This window comes from Balaenoptera borealis, assembly GCF_965194805.1.
Source record: "Balaenoptera borealis genome assembly, chromosome: 10".
Lineage (NCBI taxonomy): Eukaryota > Metazoa > Chordata > Mammalia > Artiodactyla > Balaenopteridae > Balaenoptera > Balaenoptera borealis.
Genome location: NC_138874.1, coordinates 62,313,488 through 62,339,173, shown reverse-complemented (window position 1 = coordinate 62,339,173; position 25,686 = coordinate 62,313,488). Strand labels below are relative to the sequence as shown.

The 25,686-nt window shown below is 44.2% G+C and overlaps 1 protein-coding gene and 1 long non-coding RNA gene across 3 annotated transcripts in view; both read left to right on the top strand.

The window, feature by feature from the left end:
• DLG5 (discs large MAGUK scaffold protein 5) overlaps positions 1-25,686 on the top strand; it is a gene marked incomplete at its 5' end in the record, with an annotated part of 211,409 nt that overhangs the window by 171,891 nt on the left and 13,832 nt on the right. The gene's annotated exons all lie outside the window — the stretch shown is intronic.
• Positions 2,532-11,473, top strand: LOC309635433. The gene is made up of 3 exons (XR_014248832.1): positions 2,532-2,765; positions 3,084-8,101; positions 8,415-11,473. It is a non-coding gene; the product is annotated as an uncharacterized lncRNA (long non-coding RNA).

Sequence of the window (25,686 nt, the reverse complement as noted above, 5' to 3'; positions counted from 1 at the left end):
AATAAGGGTAAATTAGTTTCTACTCCATTTCCCCCACATCCCATTTTAAAACAGGTGGCCTTTTAAAGACAGATGTTTTTGTGGCAATGGGCATTTGATACATTAGCCTTCCTGGACTTTCTCAGCAGGGATACAAACCTCGCCAAGTGACCTGGGGGTGTTTCCCCTGAGTCAATTTAGCAATTAAATATGGAGAGGAAATAGATAATGTCAGATGTCAGAGGCTTCCTTCTCACCTTTTCTCTCTGTATTTTCAGTTTATAAGTCTTTTTGAAAAACGTTTGGACTTCCATTTCCAGGATATAGAAATTTGCAAGAGATCATTACTCTCTTTGTGACAATGCAAGTAATCTGGATGAACTGCAAAATCTTAGTTGTTAAAAATCCACCAGAATTTAAAATGAACTAAATTCCAGAGTGGAAAGAGCCTTGCTAGGAGAGTGAGACATGAGGCTGCTTTCATCAAAGCGGTATGACGGATAGAAGAGCAGACCCACCATAGACAGGGGATTTTTGAATGTGCATTGAGAAACTAGCTGAACAAGCTAAAATTTCCATGAGCTGTCATGATGTATTAAAATCCCACCCCCAAACTTAAATGCTAAATGGCATCTATCTGCCAATTCTTGTCTGTAGGGCTTCACTAACTGCATGACCGTGGCCTGGTGAAGGTGAAGGCCAGGAAATGAGGGTGGACAGAGATTTCTTTTGGAGCACTCACTTACTGTTTCCTTCTAAGTCTTCACCGAGTACAAAACAACAGCAGGGACAGGAAGGAAGATAGGGGGAGAACCCCTCAAGGCACACATGCCCACCAGTTCTTTACCAGTGAGCACACAGTCAAAGGTAGAAGACGTGTGAAAAAGCAGGAAGATGTGACCCATAATCAAGAGGAAAAAATAGCCAATTGCAACAGAACCAGGAATGACCCAGATGTTGGAGTCATCAGACAAAATCTTTAAGTATTATAACTGTGTTGAAGTATTTACTGGAAAAGATGGGCAAAATGAATGAAAAAATGGGAAGTTTCCACAGAGAATCTGAAGCCCTATAAAAGAATGAAATGGAAATTCTAGAACTGAAATGAAATTTTTAATTGAAGGTCTTACCAGCAGACTAGATGCAGCAGAAGAAAAGATCAGAAACTTGAAGACAGGTTAATAAAATTTATCCAAACTAATGCATAAGGAGAGAAAAAGTAAATTGAATTTAAATTAAATTTTAAAAGTTATAGCAGAGTTTCAGAGAACAGTAGGACAACATAAAACACTATAGTATATACATATTTGGAGTCCTTCAAAGAGAGAAGAGAGAAAATGGGGCAGAGGGAATATCTGAAGGGATTGTGCTTGAGAATTTTTAAAAATTAATGAGAAATACTAATATATTAATTTGCAGATCTTAGAAGCCCATGAAAACCCAAGTAGAATAAATATACGGAGGGACTTCCCCGGTGCCTCAGTGGTTAAGAATCTGCCTGCCAATGCAGGGGACATGGGTTCGAGCCCTGGTCCAGGAAGATCCCACATGCCGCGGAGCAACTAAGCCTGTGCACCACAACTACTGAGCCTGCGCTCTAGAGCCCACGAGCCACAGCTACTGAGCCCTCGCACCACAACTACTGAGCCCGCGCGCCTAGAGCCCGTGCTCCACAACAAGAGAAGCCACTGCAAGGAGAAGCCCGTGCACGGCAACGAAGAGTAGCCCCCGCTCAGCCGCAACTAGAGAAAGCCCGCACGCAGCAATGAAGACCCAACACAGCCAAAAATAAAATTAATTAATTAATTAATTTAAAAAATAATAAGTATAAGGAAAACCACACCAAGGCTCATCATAGTCAAACTGCTGAAAACCAAAATTAAAGAGAATATCTTAAGCACAGTCAGAGAAAAAGGACACATACATTTAAGAATACAATAATAATGATGGCTGACATCTAATAAAAAAACCAGTAGAATCCAGAAGACATTGGAATGGCTTCTTTAAAATGCTGAAAGAAAAAAAATCATTCAAAATGCATACTTCAAAAATGAAAAAAAATTAAAGACATTTTCCCACATAAAAAAGCTGAGAGAGCTTGGCTCTAGTAGACTTTTATTACAAGAAATCATGAAGTTCTCAGGCTAAAGGGAAATGATTTTTACAGGAAGCACAATTTTTCCTCATTACTATAGTATGATTAGCATCTTTGCATATAGTTATTTGTCTGGACTGCTGAATATTTTCCTAGGATTTATACTCTAAAGTGGAATTACTAAGGACAAAGAATATGATTCGAAATGTTATTTTACAACAACAGGAACTACTAGTAAGCTGATCTATCTCTTTGCCAGTTTTTCCTCAGTACAGTCAAGGATAATGTCAGTCTGAACTCACTGTGAGTTATAAGTTTAAGGAAGCTTACAATTGCAAATAAAGTGTATCAGTCTTATTTCCTTTACCACTTCAGAAAAGTCTTCAACTGAGTAGGCAGGTACAGACAACACTTTAAGACAATGGTCCTAAAAAAAAAAAAAAAAAAAAAAAAGACAATGGTCCTCAACTCCCTTTGCACATTAGCATCGCCTATTTCATAGGAATATTATTAATTCTTAATACATGAATGTTTTAATGTGAATTAATATGAATTCAGTTTAATATGAATCCTCAGGGACAGTCATGGGCTTCTATATATCTATATTTTTGAAAATTCTCAGCTAATTCCAATTGTAGCCAGGCTTAAAGGACCACTGTTTTAAAATTTTAAAATGTTTGGTCAGTGTCTAGTAGCCAAATGAATTTTTTTTTTTAATTCATTTTATTTTTAAATTATTTTTGGCTGCGTTGGGTCTTCGTTGCTGCACGCGGGCTTTCTCTAGTTGTGGCGATCGGGGGCTACTCTGCGTTGCTGTGCGCGGGCTTCTCTTGTTGTGGAGCACGGGCTCTAGGCATGTGGGCTTCAGTAGTTGTGGCACGCAGGCTTCAGTAGTTGTGGCGCACGGGCTTAGTTGCTCCGCGGCATGTGGGATCTTCCCGGACCAGGGCTCGAACCCGTGTCCCCTGCATTGGCAGGCGGATTCTCAACCACTGCGCCACCAGGGAAGCCCGCCAAATGAATTTTAACTGTTGACCTGTTAAGTACCTTTGATCTTTGCTTTCTTAGGACTTGGATTTACTTCTGATCATGGTTATACTTAAAAACTAAGGTTGATGGATAAAATACAAGATGCTCAGTTCAATTTGAATTTCAGATAAACAGCCAGTAATTTTTTAGAGAAAGTTAAGTCCCATGGATTGCAGGTGACATGCTTATCCTAAAAATTATTGGTTGTTTATCTGAAAATCAAATTGAACTGGATATTTTGTATTTCTATTTGCTAAATCTGGCTGCACTTATCGTAGTTATACTTCAGGATACAGCCTGATTTTCTGTGGCATTCTGCTGCTCTTGCTGAGGACTGGTGTTGGGACTCTTTGTTTTATGAAGAGGTTTGTGTTTATAATAAGTTTCAGCTTCAGATTCTCTCTGCCCAGGACAGAAAACTACATTCACCAGCCTTCTGAAATCAGTCCACACAGAAACTTTCAACACACTCCATGAGGTCTTGGTAGCCCCTTGGCTTGTCCTAATGTCTGTTGTGGGAAGCTTTTACTTGGTGTAGGAGAGGGTTCCTAACGGCCATAAGGTATGCAATCGCCTCTTTAGACATAGAGAAGGAATCTTCTAGCACTTCTGCCTGCCAGTGAACAGAACATGTGCTATAGAGTAGGCTTTTGTTCAGACAGCAGTCCCCAGAACCCGTTAGCTATGAGTAGGTAAGGGGAGCTGATGCCCATTACCCCAGGAAAAGGGTACAACAGGGCATGTTGTTTGTTTTGTTTTGTTTTTGAGTGTGTGTGTGTGTGTGTGTGTGTGTGTGTTTAGAAAATGCTCCTTCTCCCTCTAGTAGTAAATCGCGGAGGGGGTGGACCAAATTGTACAAGCTGCCCCGGGGTAGGCGGGGGGGTGGTGGGGCTCCTGTGTGTAGGGTATTTAGACCTTAAGTTCAGTGGCTCCCTGAAACTTGAAGTTAGGGGGACCTGGTGAGGTCAAATGACACGGCCCTGCCCACAGCATTCTGGTAGGGAAGAACCCCAAGGGATCCAAAAAGAGACCAGCCAGAAAGGAAAGGGGAGTCTGGAAGCCCTGTTGGATTCAGAGGCCCCCACCCCCAGAGTGGTTTGATGAATGATAGCTAAGTGCGTGGATGAGAACTACAGGAGTGAAGTCTCAGAGCCAGTAAGAACATCATGCCACCAGCAGACCGCCTGAACCCACCTTGTAGGATTGACTTTCAATAGCGACACCTTGTGGCGGCCTCTAGCAATGGCAGCAGAGAGCTGAGCTTTTTCCTTGTTCACCTAGTGCCAGGAAGCAGGACCCAAGGAGTAGGATTCTTAGTGCAGGGGAGGAGGGAGGGCTCCAGAGGGAGAGCCTGGACTTCCTGTAGAGAAGGGTAGGCGGGTGCTTAGGCAGTTATGGCAGGTGGTATACTGGGTTCACATCCTAGTTCTGCCTCTGTGAGGAGTTGGCAAGTTACTGCATCTCTTTCTGCCACAGTTTCTTTATCTGCGGAATGAGGATAATAATAGTACCTATCTCCTGAGGTTGTTGTGAGGGTTAAATGAGTTGATGCATGCTAGAATAGTGCCTGGCACATAGTGAGTGCTCAGGAAGTTGTGCAGGCTGATGATATTGTTGTTAGGAAAGATAAAAAGAGATGAGACGATACTGGTGCCCAAGTGAGCTGACGCCATAACAAGCTCAGAGGCAGAAGCCTTGATTCTCACTTCGCAGATGATGCAGCTGACTTTCAGAGAATGAAAGCGACTTGCTCAAGAGCATGTCGCATGATTTGATGGACATGATTTGAACTCTGGTCCTCTGATCTGACTTGTATTTCCTGGAAGCTTGAAATTAACTAACCTAAAAGCCAGGTCTGTGATTCTTCAGGCATGGTTGGAGTCACATCCAAAGCTATTTTAATGGCAAATGAACCTGAAGCTGAAGTGAACCACACAGAATAAAAAAAGCCCCGTTTATATCATCTCTGATTTTTTTTCCTTGATCCATTGTTTCTTTTCCATCTTCAGTGCTTCTGCCTTAGTGTAACCCTCATCTCTCACCTGGACTCTATAGTCATCTCCTAACTGGTTTTCCTCCTCCTGGTCCTTCTCCCCTCCACACATCTAGAAGGGTGGTCTTTCTAAACTGTACCCCCTCTCGAGGCTTCCAGTGTCTCCTCACCTCCTCTGAGACTGTCCAGACTGTTGAACTGTGTGCAATCAAACCCCAGTCTCCTCAGCTTCTTTTCCTGCTACTCTCCCAAGAGCAGGTTCTCTTTCTTTCTGCAACCAAAGCATTTGGAGCCTTCTACAGTACCACTCACTGTGTTATATTTTAACTGTTGTTTGCACTCAGTGGTTCCAGGAGACTGTGAATTCATTGATGGCAGAGATCATATCTGGTCTGCTGGTGTCCCTCAGTGGCTGCCACGGCACCAGGTTGGGAAGTGTTGATGAGTGGGACACATCATCCTTGGGCTCATTTAGGATACAGAGGTGGCCACTCCCTGAGTTTAGGGTCAAATGCAACTCTTCAGTGCATCATGAGTAGTATGAAAGGGATGGGAAGAAAATAAATGACCCTTTTATACTATATTGATGTGCCAATTCTATATCTTTTAAGAAACCTAAAACATTGCAGTTTGGTCTATATAAGAGCTCTCTAGTCAACAAGCAAAACAAACAAAAAATTTATCATTGCCAGAATTTATTGAGGTACTTTGTGGTGATATCAGCAACAGTTCAAGTTGGAAAGCTTAGGCAGGTCCCAGATGGCAGTGAGAAGCCAGAGCCCTGGGGTACTCTGAGGATTTCTCTGGGCATGCTGGGGTGCCCACAGCAACCCATCAATTCTGCTAACCAGACTACCTGGCTTCAATCCAAGCTTTGTTGCACTGGCTGTGTGACTTTGGACAACGTCCTCAGCCTCTCTGTGACAATTTACTTAGCTATAAAATGGGGATAATAATAGCACCCCTCATAGTGTTATTGTGAGGTGTTAATATCTACAAAGTTCTCAGAAAAATATCTGGCAAGTAGTAAGTGCTACACACATGTTAGCTCTTATTACTGCCAACCCAGGAAGCTCAGAGCTGTTTTTCTGAAAACGGGGCACCATGAGATCAGATCTGTCCCCTGAGTGGACTAGTTCATGGGTAAATGTGCCCCCTTTTCTCTGTCTATCCCTTGCCTCACCACCTTTGCTTCTCGTGGTGTAGTTGAGAGTGCTTTGGGTTTTAAGACAGGAGGGGACCTGAGCCCTGGATCCTGATTGTCGTCTATCAACTGTGTGAACTTGAGCAGTTCTTTCATCTCTTGGGGCTCAGGGTCTTCTGTTAAACGAGATGGTTGGACTAAGGTGATTGCTAAGGACCTTCCAGCTTGGGATTCTTTGATGCTTCAGCTCTTCCCCCGACTGCTGCCTCGGAGCTGACCATTCATCAACCCCTTAAAGAGAATGGCAGGGGGAGCCCCCATCTGCTGCGGCTGAGGGCGCCTCAAGAGCGCCAGGCTCCACATCACACCATAGAGATGTGATGCCAGATGCTCAGCCTGTGGGTCCTGCCTCCCAATCTGGGTTCTGCTGATGCAGAGGATGCAAGGGTTCCTAATGGGTTAGGTGATGATCACTCCTTGGGTGTCCAGTGTGGGATTGGGGGATCTTGTCCAGTTGCCAGTTAAGCAGCATTTCAGCAAGACTAATGTTGCTTAACTGGCAACTGATGGCAGCCCATAAGAGACTGAGACTGGCCTCTTGCTTGACGTGCGCTGCTCAGATGTACAGCACAGGGCTGGATGCACTGTAAATGTTCACTAAATATTTTTGAATAATGGTAATAAGCCAGTGGTAGGTTGTGGCTGCTGAGAAACCTAATGTCATCTCAGGCCGCATTAATAGAAGCATGTTTAGCAGAATGAGGGAGGTGGTAACCTCAGTGTTGCATGCTGTAGAGACCTTATCTGTCGAACTAAGTTTCATTTTGATTACCCACTAAGGCTCCATGAGAGCTGGTCCTTGGCTTTTTTGCTACTGTATTGCCAATAAGAACATTGCACCTGTCAGATACCAGGCCTGCAATAAATCTGTTACCTGCCGGACAGAGGGAGATCTTGTTCTCCTTCAAGATTGCAAGGAGGGTTGTTGACCTCATGAAAAGCAGCAGAAGGTAATTCGTGGATATCTAACCCACCTACACAGCAAACCCTGAGAATCTTCCCCAAATATCCGAATAATGCACATCTGTGTTTTCTCCTGCCTAGCTAACATCCATTCCCCCTTTTAGTCACAGTATCCTGACTTTATGTTGGGAATCCCATTGAGGAGAACCCTATGGGACTTGTTGATTCCGTTGAGTACAACCTTGGTGGGACCATTTCTCAAGGAGCCCTGGGCTCCCCGTCTCAGAGTGACACACAACTCGGGCTAGGTTTTTGCAGAGCGGTGGCTCTCACAGCATGGATTCCGGACCAGCAGCCCCAGCCCTGCTTAGGAGCTTATTAGACATGCAAAATTCTGGATTCCTACCTCAGAATCAGACACTTTGGGTGCAGAGCCCAGCAATCTGTGTTTTAGCAAGCCCTGCAGGGCGTTCTGATGTTAAAGTGGGTCTTATCGTTATCTGAGGGTTGACTCTTGATTCCACCCAAACACTGAAATCAGTTGGCACCACGTTTTCCACTGGTGGGGAGTGGGGTGTAGGGCCTCGGGGGGTGTGACCCTCAAGACACTGCCCAAAGGCAGAGATAGAGACCCAGATGTGGAGGACAAACGTATGGACACCAAGGGGGGAAAGCGGTGGGGGGTGGTGGTAGTGGGATGAACTGGGAGATTGGGATTGACATACATACACTGATGTGGATGAAATGGATGACTAATAAGAACCTGCTGTATAAAAGATAAATTTAAAAACAGACACTGCCCAGGGGTTTTTGCTCCTAAGATCTCTGGAACCTGACCTGTCAGGGACCCAAGTCTTCAGATTTTCTTCAATTCTATGAGCTTCCCATCTCCAAGTAAGTTCTTTTTTTTTTTTTTTTTTTTATTTATTTATTTATTTTTGGCTGTGCTGGGTCTTCGTTTCTGTGCGAGGGCTTCCTCTAGTTGCAGCAAGCGGGGGCCACTCTTCATCGCGGTGCGCGGGCCTCTCACTATCGTGGCCTCTCGCTGCGGAGCACAGGCTCCAGACGCGCAGGCTCAGTAGTTGTGGCACACGGGCTTAGTTGCTCCGCGGCATGTGGGATCCTCCCAGACCAGGGCTCGAACCCGTGTCCCCTGCATTAGCAGGCAGACTCTCAGCCACTGCGCCACCCGGGAAGCCCCTCCAAGTAAGTTCTTTAATTTCTTTCTTTTTAAAAAAAAATTTGCTTCAGTTAGCTAGAGTCAATTTCTGTTTCTTAAAATCAAAGACCCCACTGACACTGGATGGGAAAGATTTGGTCAGATGACTCATGGGTCCCTTCCAGACTGGCACATGTTGAATGAATGAGTCAATAAATGGCAGATTGATGGAATTGAACCAGATCTCCTCTAGTCTGAGCTCCAAGAGAAAGTAAAATTAGGGCAGGGAGAAAAAAAAAAAAAGAAGATTAAGAGTGTGACTCAGTACAGATTCCAGCCAGAATCAGAAGCGTCTTGCCTAGACCAGGATTTTCGAACAAGCACTGGGAAACCTGCCCCAGCGAGAGCTGCTTTGCTGACTGGCCGGTGACCTTAGGAAAGTCGTGTAACCTCCCTAGGTCCCATTTTTCTCTCTCTGAAGGAGAGGATTATTCTGTGCTCTTTGCTCATCCCTCTTCTGTAGCTAAATTAAAATGCCTGCGTGACTAGGAGCAGCCTTGGGGAGGCCCACGTGGCTGCTGCCTGTTGGGCTGTGAGCGATTTGACGGAGCAGAGTCTCCATCTTGGTAACTGGGGCCAGATGCTTCAGCGCAGACCCTACTGACTCATCAACAGCCCTGCCTTCCCGAGGGCTGGGCTGGGGTCAGCTCCGAGCTAGTACCATCTGCCTTCCCAGAAGCGCCCTGCTGGGGTGGTGCGGTTTAGCGTGGGCAGGAGGAATAGATATGTAGGGGGAGCACACAGGGGTTCTGAAGGATGGGGAGTTCTTGTAGCTGGTGTGAAAATTTATTGGAAGTGAGACTTTTCTAAGGAGAAATTGGATAAAGGAGTGTCTACACGTGGAATTCAGAAGGGTTGTGAAACTCACATACATTTGGAACTGGAAGTGTTCAAAAGCGCCAGTTCACGATGTTTTCATGGCTGTTTGGGGGCCGTCTGGGGGCTGGAGAACCAACCAAAGTCAGGAACCTGACAGCACTGGGGTTTGGAAGGATGGGCTAACAGCTCTCCTATCTTTGTGCCCTTTGGTGCTCTGTCTGCCTCTCTCACCTTCTCTTTGCCTCTCTGTCATTCTTCCTGGTCTCCCAGTCTTCTGGTTTCAGCTTCTTGTTTCTGCATGCTGCCTTCTCTGCAAGAACCCATTTTGGTTGCAAATGACTGCCACCCAATCATAACAACTTGGGGACACAGAGAGGCTTTATTGGCTCTTGGAATCAAGTCCTAAATTTGAACAACCAAATCTTCCAAAGGGGAATATGCAGCTAGACTTCAGGAATGGCTGGAACCAGGGCTTGAATCTGCTGGCAGTCTCATCTTTGCTTTTCTCTGTGTGATGGTTTCACTGTCTCTCAACACTGACTAGCCTCTGCCACCTTGTGCATGGGAAATATGGCTGCCAACAGGGCCCCTGGCTCATCTTTTGCAGTTTCCACTGCTGGAGGGGGGCTGGCTTTTACTTTCTGGATCCCAAGTTGAATTAAATAGGAAACTCAATTGACTGAAAATCATAGCTTAAAATCATGACTGTCCTAGCTCTGCCAATGACTACTGTGTGACCTTGCAAAATTTACTTTGCCTCTCTGAACAGCAGTTTTCTCATCTGAGAAATGGGGATGAACACAGTTCCCAGATCAGAGGCAGTTATCGCCTAGTAGTTGGGAGTAGAGAGGCTCTGGGGCCAGACTGCCCTGCTCCAATCCTAGTTTTCCTACTTAGAAGCAGTGTGACCTTGGCCTGGTCCCTCAACCTCTGGGTGCCCTAGTTTCCTCATCTCTAAATAGGGACAATAATAGCACTTACTCATGGGGGTGTTTGAGGATTAAATGAGTTCATGCACCTAAAGAATGTAGAGTAATGAGTGCATCTCCCAAGCCATCAGTGCTGCCATCTGTTCCTTGCTGCCTCCCTCCCTAGCTCTTGATGACATTTTTGCAGGGTCTCTCCATGGCTGCTGCTTAAGTAGAATAGACGGTGACTGGTGAGCCATCCTCTCCTCCGCTGGTTGCCACTCTACTCCTTTCTCTGCTACTCAAGAACATGAGTAAGAACTGAGATGTTCTTACAGGAATAAATTTGAATCTCTCTTAATTTACATTTTAAAAGTAATCATTCTTGAGCCTTGGTTCCCTGTTATTAATGGATTGCTTTTAAGGATGGATTCTGAGCGCTGTGTCAAGTGCTCCACATCCGTTATTTAATTTAATTGTCACAACAACACAGCAAGGCAAGTGTTCTTAACCCGCTTTTACAGATTCAGAAAGTGCACCTCAGAGAAGAACAGTAACTTGCTAGAGGTCACACGTCTGGCTTATGGAGAAGCTGAGATTCAAACCTCCTTGTCCACACGTATGTTCACCTCCTGTCTTAGAGGCACCTTGTGCTGGAGGCTGAGCCAGGCCCTCCCATCTGCCCGTCTCTCCTCTCTACTCTGAGTCTCAGTCCTTGTTTGCACATAAGCTGATCCTCTGCTGGCTGGGGTTTCGTCTTGTTCACCTTTGCGCTCCTTTGGCCTGACAGCTTTCCCCAACTAGATGATAGACTTTGCGTGCCGTACGTTGTGCCTCCAATCTCCATCCCCCTCACATCCCTCCCAGAGGTCAGGGGACATGGCAAGGGCTCTGAAAAAGCCCCCTGACTCTGGAGACTTGGGTGGAGGAGGCAGATGAAAAGGAGCGTGTCGGTCCCGCTCCCCTCCAGGCGATGGCGCCAGTCTGCAGGCCAGGCCTGGTCCCGGAGCCGCTGTCCCTGGCTTGGAGCGGGTAGCACAGCCCCAAGCCTCCTCAGGGCCACCATCTGGAGAAGCACCAGTTATTGGCATTATCTGTGGGATGAGCGGCAAGGAGAGAGACCCAGGGGAGCAGCAAGACAGTAGCATGGAGTGCGACCATTCGTGAGCCCCGCCCTGAAGTGCAGCGAGGGCTCAGGGCTCCTGCTTTCTTGGGGGCAGCCAGGATGGCTGTGCAGCCCCAGGCCTGCAGTACTCGGGGAGCTGGGCCACTCTGGCCTGGGCGTCAGGACTTTTCTAAGCCTGAGATGCTCTGAGCACAGCCTGCACCCTGAACGCGGATAGTAAGAAGTAGTAACCGAGGCATATCCCAGCCCGGGGCTGGGGATGTGCAGGGGGTGGGATGGGGAGAGGACCCTTGGACCCAGGCCCCCAGTCACAAAGGGCCACAGATTAGGCTTGAGACATAATCTCCAAATCAGAGCATGTGTACGATGAGGGAGCTCCCCTGACAGGGTACATGACAGTCCAAAACAAGTCCAGTTGTTAAATATGAACACTTACGATGGACCATCATTTTTGTAAGGCAGTTATCACATGTCCTCATGTTTGTGCATGCCAGGGGCCTCAGAATGGAAGAGGCCTGGGCCTCCACCCGCCTCTCAGAGCCCAGGGCGCTCAGTGTCCCCTGCCCCGCCTTCGTTCTGCACAGGCGAACCTGAGGCCCTGGGCCCTTGCCCGATTGGTCTTCCCTCACATGGCAGGAGGGAACTATGTAACTCCAAGGTCCCCTGTATCTCTATTTCCTTAAAAAATAAAATGCAGAACCCTTCTCAGAGATGTGGGGCTTCTGAGAGTCACCTAAGTTACAACTACTATTCATCCATTCACTCATTCGGGACTGACTGGTCACTGCCATGTGCCAGGCCCCCTGTCAGGGGCTGAACCCGACAGATACTGCTTCAGTGGGATCTGAGGTTTAGTGGGGGAAACAGACAATTGAGAAGGCAATCGCCACACGGTATGAGAAGTGCTCCAATGGGGGAAGTACACATGGAATATCAAGGAGAGCTTCCTGGAGGAAGAGGCACCTAAGGTGAGGGGAAATGAGCCAGGCTTGAGAAGTGAGGGGTGGAGTTGGACACAGGACTTCAGAGCCTCCTTGTTTAGCTGGGGCAAGGCCTGCCTCTTTCTCCTCCCTTCTTGGCCACTCTCATTGCAGGGACCCATGACCTGGGGTGGCAGGAAGTCTATTTCCATCTGTCCATGTCACTGCAGTGTCTTCTGCGGAAGGGTCAAGAATCTTATAAAAGCTGTCAGCCCTCTCCACAGGAAAAATACATCCGTATGAGTCCACCGCCAACTCGGCGCACACTGCAGGGTTCCTCAGCGCACAGAAAAGCCTGGAGAGGACCCGCGGATAGAGGCGGAAGAGGTGGGGCCTCGCGCTCCACTTTGGGAAGCGCCTCCCATTCTGAGCCGCCCGCCTACCGGCTCCAGTGACTCTGACACCGAGGGTCCTTTCTGCTGCCTCCCTTGTATGGACAGGGTGGGGAGGGGGTGGAGGTGCCTGGCTTCTCTCCTTGCTGCCCTGGCACGGCTCTGCTGGGTGGGCCTCCTCCCCAGGGATTCACATGTTTTTGGTGAAGACAGGCCCCCTTCTTGGCCCCCAGTAAGCGCCCACAGGATGCCTGGTGAAACACTATTTGCCAAATGCAATGGGCCCCACCGGGGCTGGCATGACTGGGTGAGCTGTGCCTGGCTGGGCCGCCTCCCTGCTTCTTCATCTGGGGACTCAGCAGGACAGGTTCCGCGCTCACATCTCCGGGCCACTGTGGGCTGGGGCTTGCTCTCTTTTGTCCTGCTGTTTGTTCAAGGGCCCTGCAGCAAGTCCTGGCAGAGTGCTGAGGATGACGACGGGTCTTAATAGCAGAGATTCACGGTCATCACACCAGGCCAGCATCTCATCCTCTGAGGCTCTGTGTCCCAGACCAGAGGGCAGAGAGAGGCAGCACCTCGGAGCAGAAGTCTCAGGGCTCAGCGTGAGAAGGCTGTGGTGCTGGCCTTGCTATGCTGCTACTATCCGCTGGGTTTGGAAAAAGTCCTTCAAGCACCGTATGAACCTTAGTTTCCCCTTGTATAACAAAATGCTAATATTCACCATGACTTGGGGACGCTATGAAGGTAGGAGATAATAATAGCTACCAGTAATAACAATAGCTGCCAGTAATAACAATAGCTACCAGTAATAACGATAGCTACCACTTATCAATGCTCGCCATGCCAGCTTCCATACTCAGGACTTTCCATACATGAACCATGCACGTGGGTTATATGTGTGAGCCTTTGAGAACCATCTACATATGGAAGAGCACGTGGCTACTGAGGGGAGGGGATGAACGCTGTCATGGGCTCCCCAGACCTAGGTGAGCCCCAAAGCAACCTCAGGCCTCCTGTGCAAACCTGGACTGAGTTCATGTCCTCTGTGGTCCTCAGTGTTTGTCAGTGAGGAGGCTGGGCCAGACCACTCCTAAGGGTCCATCCAGCGAAACAGTCTGCAGAGATGCAGAGGGCAGAGAAAAAAAGGAGAAGAGCAAGGTTAGTGATGACAGGGGAAGATGGGGACCTGGTCCAAAATCTGACACCCTAAGGGACCCAAATCCCACTGATCCTCTTCAGCAATGATTCTCAGCCCCAAGGAGAGTGTGGTCCTTAGTGGCAGTGACTCAAAATCACTGAGGGCCTTTTGCAAACGAGCACACTCTCTGCCACTCGATGGTGGGGATGCTTCTTCTTGGGGCGTCAGCCGCAGGTATCACAAACAGTAAAGGTGGACTCTGGCCGCAGGCTCTGTGAAAGTCCTGGAAGGACCCTTAAATCTAATCGAAAACCTTACTGAACACCTTGCCTGCCCAAACCTAGGTCTGGTGACCATTGTTCACTGTTTGCAATGTTATTAATATTCACAAAATGCCCTGCAATCCTCCCCACCCACAATTTCATCTTCCTTCTCTTTGCAATATTTCCCATCTCCCGTCCTTCTCCCCGACCCAAGGCAAGTAAAAATAAGAGCCTTCATTTAACGAGGACCCACTGTGCGCCAGTCACCGTGTTAAGTGTGCATCGTCTCACTGAAGGGCTCTGTGAGGCTGTGTCATCATCATCACAATAATCTGAGGCACAGGAAGTTTAAGTAGCTGGTCTGAGGTCACGCTTAAGGAGTGGCAGAGCCCAGATGCAAAGCCAGGGCTGTAAGACTCTATTGGAGAGATTGTTTTTTTGGTTCTTACTATCCCTTGTGTTGATCTGACATGGCCAGTGTTCTGCTTCTGACTTAAGGTTGGTGGTGATGTCTTCCCCAGGAGACTGGACGGTCCACATTTTGTTCCTCCTGCTCCTGCCCTTCTGCCTAATAAAGCTGGGGGAACCCAAATGTCCCCAAGAGAACCACAGGCAAGTCAAATGCTTGTGGCCTCCACTTTTGGCTCAGGGCCAGCCCCTCCCAGGCACAGCAGGACTCAGACTTTGGGATGAAGGAGACTGAGGACAGTGGGTGGAAATGGACGTGTTTCTTCCTGTTGGCACTGCTCCCTGGGTGTTGGGGAGGACTGAGGAGGAAAGGTAGGAGGGGAAGGAGCGGGTCCTCCGAGCATCAGACTAGCTCAGCGAGCTTGTCTGTGTCTTCTCCAGGCCCATAATGATGGCCCTGTGCCTGTCAGACAAGAGAGAGGCCCAGCGACACCCAGGGAGCAGGTGTTCCTGGTGCCATGGAGGAGTCGTTACCTTCCTTTTGGGGATCCTTCCTATCTTGCTCAAGACTCACTCTCCCTGTCTTTTAGGAAAGGAGTGATAACCCATTCACAATACAGAACAAATGGCAGTCAATGCCTAACAGCTCGCTGCTCCCCAGGGGTGGTGAGGGGCAAGGTGGGAGTTGCATTTCAACTCTAAAGTTAGGGGAATGGCCTCCATGGGTGGAATATCAAGTGTCAGTGAGTGGCTTGGGGGAGGGTTATTCTGAGGCTGAATGCGGATGCTGCCGATGTTCTCAAAATATGTTTATTTAGCTTTTAGGTTTAATTTACAAATGCCTACCTTCAGGCCCAGACTCAATGGATTCTCACCAGACTCTCCCAATCTCCTTGATCACTGACTTCTGGTATCCCTGTGCTCTGGAAACCCCTCCCTGGCTCCTCCCCGGGCGTCTCCATTAGCAAGTAGGATCCCCATCCAAATCTCCATTGTTGGGGGCTTGGTTCTGGGGGCCACCCAGTCTGAGATCCCAGGCCCAATGGGGACAGAGGGGTGTGACTTGGGGAGACCACGACCACTGCCCTTTCTTTTTTTCTTTTTTTTTTTTTTAATTAATTAATTTATTTTTGGCTGTGTTGGGTCTTCGTTTCTGTGCGAGGGCTTTCTCCAGTTGCGGCGAGTGGGGGCCACTCTTCATCACGGTGCGCAGGCCTCTCACTGTCATGGCCTCTCCCGTTGCGGAGCACAAGCTCCAGACGCGCAGGCTCAGTAGTTGTGGCTCACGGGCTTAGTTGCTCCGCGGTATGTGGGATCTTCCCAGACCAGGGCTCGAACCCGTGTCCCCTGCATTGGCAGGCAGATTCTTAACCACTGCGCCACCAGGGAAGCCCCCCACTTCCCTTTCTGATGTCAGCCCCAAAGCCTTGGTTGCATCCCTAGTATGTTGTCTGTAGTACGGGCCACACCTCCAGGTCATCAGAACACCTTCTGCTTAGCCATCCACACAGGCAGTGTGCTCCAGTGGAAAGAGCACTGAACTCAGAGTAAGGAAACCTGGGCTTGAGTCCCATCCCTGTCCACCATCTTTCTATCATGTGATCTTGAGCAAGTTGTTTTACATTTTGGGCTCTCAATTTCTCCTCTTGTCCCACTTTGAGAGAATCAAATGAGATAATAAAAGTAAAAGTACTTTCAAACTGAATAGGGCTTATGTTGGCTAGAATGCTTTCACCGACCAAGTAAAAGAAAGCAAAATTCAAACTGGCTTACATAATAAAGGAGATATATTGGCTCCTATAATTGGAAAGTCCAAAGACTGGGCAGGTGTTGGCACCATGGCTTCTCTGTGTTTCTCTCAGCTCTGTCCTCCCCCTGGTGCTGGCTTCATCCTGAGGCTCGGACTGAGGTGGCTGCAGGAAGCCTTGTTCTCACTACAGCCACAGAAAAAGAGAAAAAGAGATCCTTGAGGAGGGAAAAGTTTCCCCAAGTCATCCACCACCTGCCCTTGTAGATCCCAGGTCTGAATGGGGTCATGTGTCTGTAATGGTCTCTGGGGAGGCCCCCCAGCAAGTAGCACTCCTTATCTCCATCTGAGTCATTCAAATTTTGATATATAAAACAAAAAAGTGGGACTTCCATGGTGGCGCAGTGGTTAAGAATCCGCCTGCCAATGCAGGGGACACGGGTTCGAGCCCTGGTCCAGGAAGATCCCACATGCTGCGGAGCATCTAAGCCCGTGCACCACAACTACTGAACCTGCGCTCTAGAGCCCGTGAGCCACAACTACTGAGCATATGTGCCACAACTACTGAAGCCCACACGCCTAGAGCCCTGCTCCGTAACAAGAGAAGCCACTGCAATGAGAAGCCCAAGCACCGCAACGAAGAGTAGCCCCCGCTCAACGTAACTAGAGAAAGCCTGCTTGCAGCAATGAAGACCCAATGCAGCCATAACTAACTAACTAACTAACTAAATAAATAAATAAATATCATTCTTAAAAAAAAAATTAAAGAACAAACAAACAAAAAAACCAAAAGAGTAAAATACTACCTTTAGTCCTGTATTCTTGGAGGCTATAACCTAGTGTAAGAACATAGCAGACCTGCTTCCGGAAAGCTGCTGTGCCCTTCCCTGGGATTCCCAGGTCATGGCTGAAGCTCCAGTAGGCATATTGTGGCCTTGAGGGTAGAAGCCACCTTCCAAGTATGGCAGAACAGAAGGACTGAAGGATCCTGAGCCTCTGATCATTTCAAGGAACTGCCACACCAGCTTGGGCTGTCTGTCTCTGACTTCTTTTATGTAGAAGAATAAACCATTAGTCTATTTAAGCCACTGGGCTTAAAAAACTACGTACCCCTGTGCACATTTTTAAGTTGACATCCAAAATTTTTGGTAAGTTTAAATAGTTGCAAAGAATGTAATTCTGACTTATTGAAACTGTTAACATTCTAAAACGGTCACATCACTTTAAAATGTATTTAAAGACATTAAATTTCATAGTAATCTGATATCATCATCTATTTAAAAATACATGAACAAAATCTGTAACAGTCTATTCTATGTATCTTACAGAATTTCTTTCTAACATATTTTTATGCTTGAAAGTCTTTTATAGATTACATCTTGTGTCTCTGCAATAAAATTAAGCACACACACGAATTAAAATGTTTTTTTATTTCTTGTGATCATATATCTCCAAAGATTGAATATGTGTCCTGGATTGAGCCATATTATAATTTTTTAAATTAATTAATTAATTTATGGCTGCGTTGGGTCTTCATTGCTGCGTACGGGCTTTCTCTAGCTGCGGTGAGCGGGGGGCTACTCATCGTTGTGGTGCGTGGGCTTCTCATTGCGGTGGCTTCTCTTGTTGTGGAGCACGGGCTCTAGACGCGTGGGCTTCAGTAGTTGTTATTACAATTTTAATGACTATACAATTGAACAAAACAATATTAGTGGGACTTCCCTGGTGGCGCAGTGGTTAAGAATCCGCCTGCCAATGCAGGGGACACGGGTTTGATCCCTGGTCTGGGAAGCTCCCACGTGCTGCGGAGCAACTAAGCCCGCGCGCCACAACTACTGAGCTTGCGTGCCCCAACTAGAGAGCCTGTGTGCCACAAACTACAGAGCCCATGCGCCCTGGAGACTGCACACCACAGCCAGAGAGAGAAAACCCGCATGCCACAACTAGAGAGAAGCCCATGTGTTGCAAAAAAGATCCTGCATGCCTCAACAAAGATCCCATGTGCCGCAAGTAAGACCTGATGCAGCCAAAAGTAAATAAATTAAATAAATAAATAATAAATAAATCTTAAAAAAAAAAGAGGTAAGCACTAGGAAACTTTGCTCACATAAACAAGTAAACAGGAATGGACATATTTTATTATAAAGTTGTCATATATATAATTCTTTGAACTTTGAATGAGCTACATGCTTAAAATCACTTGATATATCATCAAAAAACATTTTTAACATTACATCAGCTAATAGTTTGACTAAGTCCTCAAGTTTTTTATTTTTTATTTATTTTTTTTATTTTTTTTAAATTAGTCATCAATTTTATACACATCAGTGTATACATGTCAATCCCAATCACCCAATTCAGCACACCACCATCCCCACCCAACCGTGGTTTTCCCCCCTTGGTGTCCATACGTTTGTTCTCTACATCTGTGTCTCAACTTCTGCCCTGCAAACTGGTTCATCTGTACCATTTTTCTAGGTTCCACATACATGCATTAATATACGATATTTGTTTTTCTCTTTCTGACTTACTTCACTCTGTATGACAGTCTCTAGATCCATCCACGTCTCAACAAATGACTCAATTTCGTTCCTTTTTATGGCTGAGTAATATTCCATTGTATATATGTACCACAACTTCTTTATCCATTCGTCTGTTGATGGGCATTTAGGTTGCTTCCATGACCTGGCTATTGTAAATAGTGCTGCAATGAACATTGGGGTGCATGTGTCTTTTTGAATTACTGTTTTCTCTGGGTATATGCCCAGTAGTGGGATTGCTGGATCATATGGTAATTCTATTTTTAGTTTTTTAAGGAACCTCCATACTCTTCTCCATAGAGGCTGTATCAATTTACATTCCCACCAACAGTGCAAGAGGGTTCCCTTTTCTCCACACCCTCTCCAGCATTTGTTGTTTGTAGATTTTCTGATGATGCCCATTCTAACTGGTGTGAGGTGATACCTCATTGTAGTTTTGATTTGCATTTCTCTAATAATTAGTGATGTTGAGCAGCTTTTCATGTGCTTCTTGGCCATTTGTATGTCTTCTTTGGAGAAATGTCTATTTAGGTCTTCTGCCCATTTTTGGATTGGGTTGTTTGTTTCTTTAATATTGAGCTGAATGAGCTGTTTATATATTTTGGAGATTAATCCTTTGTCCGTTGATTCGTTTGCAAATATTTTCTCCCATTCTGAGGGTTGTCTTTTTGTCTTGTTTATGGTTTCCTTTGCTGTGCAAAAGCTTTGACGTTTCATTAGGTCCCATTTGTTTATTTTTGTTTTTATTTCCATTACTCTAGGAGGTGGATCAAAAAAGATCTTGCAGTGATTTATGTCAAAGAGTGTTCTTCCTATGTTTTCCTCTAAGAGTTTTATAGTGTCCGGTCTTACATTTAGGTCTCTAATCCATTTTGAGTTTATTTTTGTGTATGGTGTTAGGGAGTATTCTAATTTCACTCTTTTACATGTAGCTGTCCAGTTTTCCCAGCACCACTTATTGAAGAGGCTGTCTTTTCTCCATTGTATATCTTTGCCTCCTTTGTCATAGATTAGTTGACCATAGGTGCGTGGGTTTATCTCTGGGCTTTCTATCTTGTTCCATTGATCTATGTTTCTGTTTTTGTGCCAGTACCATATGGCCTTGGTTACTGTAGCTTTGTAGTATAGTCTGAAGTCAGGGAGTCTGATTCCTCCGGCTCTGTTTTTTCCCCTCAAGACTGCTTTGGCTATTCGGGGTCTTTTGTGTCTCCATACAAATTTTAAGGTGATTTGTTCTAGTTCTGTAAAAAATGCCATTGGTAATTTGATAGGGATTGCATTGAATCTGTAGATTGCTTTGGGTAGTATAGTCATTTTCACAATATTGATTCTTCCAATCCAAGAACATGGTATATCTCTCCATCTGTTGGTATCATCTTTAACTTCTTTCATCAGTGTCTTATAGTTTTCTGCATACAGGTCTTTTGTCTCCCTAGGTAGGTTTATTCCTAGGTATTTTATTCTTTTTGTTGCAATGGTAAATGGGAGTGTTTCCATAATTTCTCTTTCAGATTTTTCATCATTAGTGTATAGAAATGCAAGAGATTTCTGTGCATTAATTTTGTATCCTGCAACTTTACCAAATTCATTGATTAGCTCTAGTAGTTTTCTGGAGGCATTTTTAGGATTCTCTATGTATGGAATCATGTCATCTGCAAACAGTGACAGTTTTACTTCTTCTTTTCCAATTTGTATTCCTTTTATTTCTTTTTCTTCTTCTCTGAGTGCCATGGCTAGGACTTCCAAAACTATGTTGAATAATAGTGGCGAGAGTGGACATCCTTGTCTTGTTCCTGATCTTAGAGGAAATGCTTTCATTTCTTCACCATTGAGAATGATGTTTGCTGTGGGTTTGTCATATATGGCCTTTATTATGTTGAGGTAGGTTCCCTCTATGACCACTTTCTGGAGAGTTTTTATCATAAATGGGTGTTGAATTTTGTCAAAAGCTTTTTCTGCATCTATTGAGATGATCATATGGTTTTTATTCTTCAATTTGTTAATATGGTGTATCACATTGATTGATTTGCATATATTGAAGAATCCTTGCATCCCTGGGATAAATCCCACTTGATCTTGGTGTATGATCCTTTTAATGTGTTGTTGGATTCTGTTTGCTAGTATTTTGTTGAGGATTTTTGCATCTATGTTCATCAGTGATATTGGTCTGTAATTTTCTTTTTTTGTAGTATCTTTGTCTGGTTTTGGTATCAGGGTGATGGTGGCCTCATAGAATGAGTTTGGGAGTGTTCCTTCCTCTGCAATTCTTTGGAAGAGTTTGAGAAGGATGGGTGTTAGCTCTTCTCTAAATGTTTGGTAGAATTCACCTGTGAAGCCACCTGGTCCTGGACTTTTGTTTGTTGGAAGATTTTTAGTCACAGTTTCAATTTCAGTGTTTGTGATTGGTCTGTTCACATTTTCTGTTTCTTCCTGGTTCAGTCTTGGAAGGTTATACCTCTCTAAGAATTTGTCCATTTCTTCCAGGTTGTCCATTTTATTGGCATAGAGTTGCTTGTAGTAGTCTCTTAGGATGCTTTGTATTTCTGCGGTGTCTGTTGCAACTTCTCCTTTTTCATTTTGAAGTTTATTGATTTGAGTCCTCTCCCTCTTTTTCTTGATGAGTCTGGCTAATGGCTTATCAATTTTGTTTATTTTCTCAAAGAACCAGCTTTTAGTTTTATTGATCTTTGCTATTGTTTTCTTTGTTTCTATTTCATTTATTTCTGCTCTGATCTTTATGATTTCTTTCCTTCTGCTAACTTTGGGTTTTGTTTGTTCTTCTTTCTCTAGTTCCTTTAGGTGTAAGGTAAGATTGTTTACTTGAGATTTTTCTTGTTTCTTTAGGTAAGCTTATATAGCTATAAACGTCCCTCTTAGAACTGCTTTTGCTGCATCCCATAGGTTTTAGATCGTCGTGTTTTCATTGTCATTTGTCTCTAGGTATTTTTTGATTTCCTCTTTGATTTCTTCAGTGATCTCTTGGTTATTTAGTAACGTATTGTTTAGCCTCCATGTGTTTGTGCTTTTCACATCTTTTCCCCTGTAATTCATTTCTAATCTCATAGCGTTGTGGTCAGAAAAGATGCTTGATATGATTTAAATTTTCTTAAATTTACTGAGGCTTGATTTGTGACCCAAGATGTGATCTATCCTGGAGAATGTTCCATGCGCACTTGAGAAGAAAGTGTAATCTGCTGTTTTTGGATGGAATGTCCTATAAATATCAATTAAATCTATCTGGTCTATTGTGTCATTGAAAGCTTCTGTCTCCTTATTTATTTTCATTTTGGATGATCTGTCCATAGGTGTAAGTGAGGTGTTAAAGTCCCCCACTATTATTGTATTACTGTCGATTTCCTCTTTTATAGCTGTTAACAGTTGCCTTATGTATTGAGGTGCTCCTATGTTGGGTGCATATATATTTATAATTGTTATATCTTCTTCTTGGATTGATCCCTTGATCATTATGTAGTGTCCTTCTTTGTCTCTTGTAACATTCTTTATTTTAAAGTCTATTTTATCTGATATGAATATAGCTACTCCAGCTTTCTTTTGATTTCCATTTGCATGGAATATCTTTTTCCATCCCCTCACTTTCAGTCTGTATGTGTCCCTAGGTCTGAAGTGGGTCTCTTGTAGACAGCATATATATGGGTCTTGTTTTTGTATCCATTCAGCAAGCCTGTGTCTTTTGGTTGGAGCATTTAATGCATTCACGTTTAAGGTAATTATCGATATGTATGTTCCTATGACCATTTTCTTAATTGTTTTGGGTTTGTGTTTGTAGGTCCTTTCCTTCTCTTGTGTTTCCCACTTAGAGAAGTTCCTTTAGCATTTGTTGTAGAGCTGGTTTGGTGGTGCTGAATTCTCTTAGCTTTTGCTTGTCTGCAAAGCTTTTGATTTCTCCATCAAATCTAAATGAGATCCTTGCCGGGTAGAGTAATCTTGGTTGTAGGTTCTTCCCTTTCATCACTTTAAGTATATCATGCCACTCCCTTCTGGCTTGTAGAGTTTCTGCTGAGAAATCAGCTGTTAACCTTATGGGAGTTCCCTTGTATGTTATTTGTCGTTTTTCCCTTGATGCTTTCAATAATTTTTCTTTGTGTTTAATTTTTGCCCACCTCATGCTTCTTCTGACTCACACTGCCCTCCCTTTGTCCTAGAGGATTCCACTATCCTGACTTTATGGTAATCATGCTTTTCTTTTTTATAATTTTTCCATGTACATACTCACCCTTGAACAATACAGTATTGCTTAATTCTGATTTTTTATAAATAGAACCTTACTGTATGTTTTTAAAAAATGTGTGTCTTAACATTATGCTTGAGAAATTCATGCATATATTTATATGCAATGGTAGTCTGCTACATTTTCATTTTGGTATAGTTGTCCATTGTACGAAGTTACCACAATATATTTATCCATTCTGCTATTAATGAACATTTGAGTAATTTCCATTTGGGGATTATGAGAATCATGTTTCTATGAATAGGCATTTTGTTCCACCTAGAAGTAGAATTGCTGAGTTCTAGCGTATGCCTATCTTCAATTATAGTGTGTAGTGCCAACCTGTTTTCCAAAGTGGTCACACCAAAATTATACCCCTACTCTCATTATGAGAGTTCCTGTTGCTTCACATCCTCACCCACACTTGGATTCATCAGTTCAAACGGTACACATTCGTACATTTTTGTATCTCTTGTATATTTGTCATTCTTCGTACTTCTGTACTTCTTGTACATTCTGGTGGGTATATAGTGATATTGCACAGTGATTTTAATTTGCATTTCTCTGATATTGAATGGGGCTGAGCTCCTCCTGTGAATTGCTTGTTCAAGACTCTTGCCATTTTTCTACTGGAATGTTTGTTTCTTGCCGTTTTGTAGGAGTTCTTTATGTATTTTGGATATGATCCCATCATCAGTCGTATGTGTTGCAAAGATCTTCTCCCTCTCGGTGGTTTGCCTTTCCAACTTTTAAATGGTCGTTTTTGGTGAAAATGTTCTTAATTTAACGGGGCCTGAATAGCGATCTTTTCCTTATTTGTTACTGCTTTTCGTGTCCCGATAAGGAAATTTTCTCCTACAATGGATCCATGAAGACAGTCTCCCATATTATCTTCTAGAAGCTTTATTGTTTTCTTTTACATTCAGGTTTAGAATACACCTGGAGTTGATTTTTGTATGAAGTGTGAAGTAAGTGTTGTTTAATACCCCCCTCCTGTACAGATAGCCAATATTCCAGTTTTATTTATCAAAATATTGTCCCTTTCCCACTCTTTCATAGAGCCACATTTGTTTAATTGTGTGTGTGTGTCTCTGTGTGTATGTGTGTGTGTGTGCACATTGCAAGGTATATGGATTCTCTGTTCTATTCTTTGGATCTATTTGTCCAAACCTGTGTCAAAACACTGTTTTAATTACTGTGCTTTTATAACAAATCTTGATGTTATGTAGAGTGTGTTCCCCCAGCTTCTTCTTGAACATCTTGGCTATTGTGTTAATTTAGGTTCTCCAAGAAGCAGACACCAAGATGGTATTAAAAATTAATAAATAACTTTTATTAAGGGAAATGTTTATATGAGAGAAAATAGGGAGGGAGCTTGCTAAGGCTGGGAGAACTGTCAGGCTGTAACACAAGTCTGATTCCAAGTAAAGCGAAGAGAAGATTGGGAGGAATCTTTCTAGGCTACTGTGCAGTCAAAGAAAGTCTTGACCAGATTACTGGGGATTCCTAGAGCCAAAGCTGTGCATCAGAAGGGTCCTGTGTCTCCCAAGAATAGGTCTGCTTTGGTATCCCTGAATGCATTCACTGATTGGCTGGGAGCAGCCCATGAGTGGTGTGGCCTCAGCACAAACTTGGTGATGAATCTCCAAACAGTAGCTGGGGCCTTTGGTCAATTACTCTCCCTATAGTTGGAGGTCTCTAAGATACAGTCATGGCTAACACAGTCTACCCTTGTGGTGGGCAGATCTACTTCTCCAGACAGGTTTAGAAAACAGGTCCTATAAGTTTCCCTATTAAGATTTGATCAAGATTACATTAAATCCACGGATCAGTTTGGGAAGAATTATCTTTAAAATATAGGTCTCCCAATTCATGAACCTGGTATACAACTTTGTTTATTTGCATCTTCTTATATTTATCTTCATAGTGTTTCATCATGTTCTGCAAGGTCTTTTAGTTTGTTAGATTAATTCCTAGATATTTGATTTTTCCCCTCTTTGTTGCTAGTATATACAAATGCAATTGATTCTTGTATATTGATCTTTTATTGAGCAACTTTGCTAAAAACTCATTATTAATTCTGACCATTTATTTGCACATTATTTTGGATTTTCTCTGTATACAATCAAATAATCTGTTCCTGTTTTTTTTATTTCTTCTCTTTTAATCATTATGCCTTTTATTTCTTCTTCTTGCCTTATTGCACTGGCTACTTCCTGTACGGTGTTGAATAGAAATGGAAATATTTGTCTTGTTCCAAATCTCAAAAGGCCAACTTTCCATATTTTACTAGTAAATTACATTATGTTGTATACTTTTTGTTTACTTCCCCAGATTCATTCTCCACACTTTTCCCTCTGCATTGTGCCCTGGGAGGCAACTTACAGAGAATCAAGGGGCTCCATTGCCCTTTCGCTTTAGATTGGTTGTGGCCAATCTAAGGACACTGATGTGAGATACGGTAGGGAGGGAGGAGAACTGAATTGTGGTATTTATACCCCATACTACCTCACTTCCAAGTCATGTAGATTAGGTGTGTCCTTCTACCAAAGGCCACAGCTAATGTCATGTAGCCTTCTCCCTACAGCCACTTTTTCCATTTTATAGTAATTGCTCTCTTCTCTTCCCTCCTCAGGTCCTTTCACCCATTTACTAGCCCAGGATGATACATTATCCATTGTTAGTTTCTTTAAATTCTTTGCCACCTATGTAAACAGTTACTGTATAAAACTCTCTTCAGGGCTTCCCTGGTGGTCCAGTGTTTAAGAGTCTGTG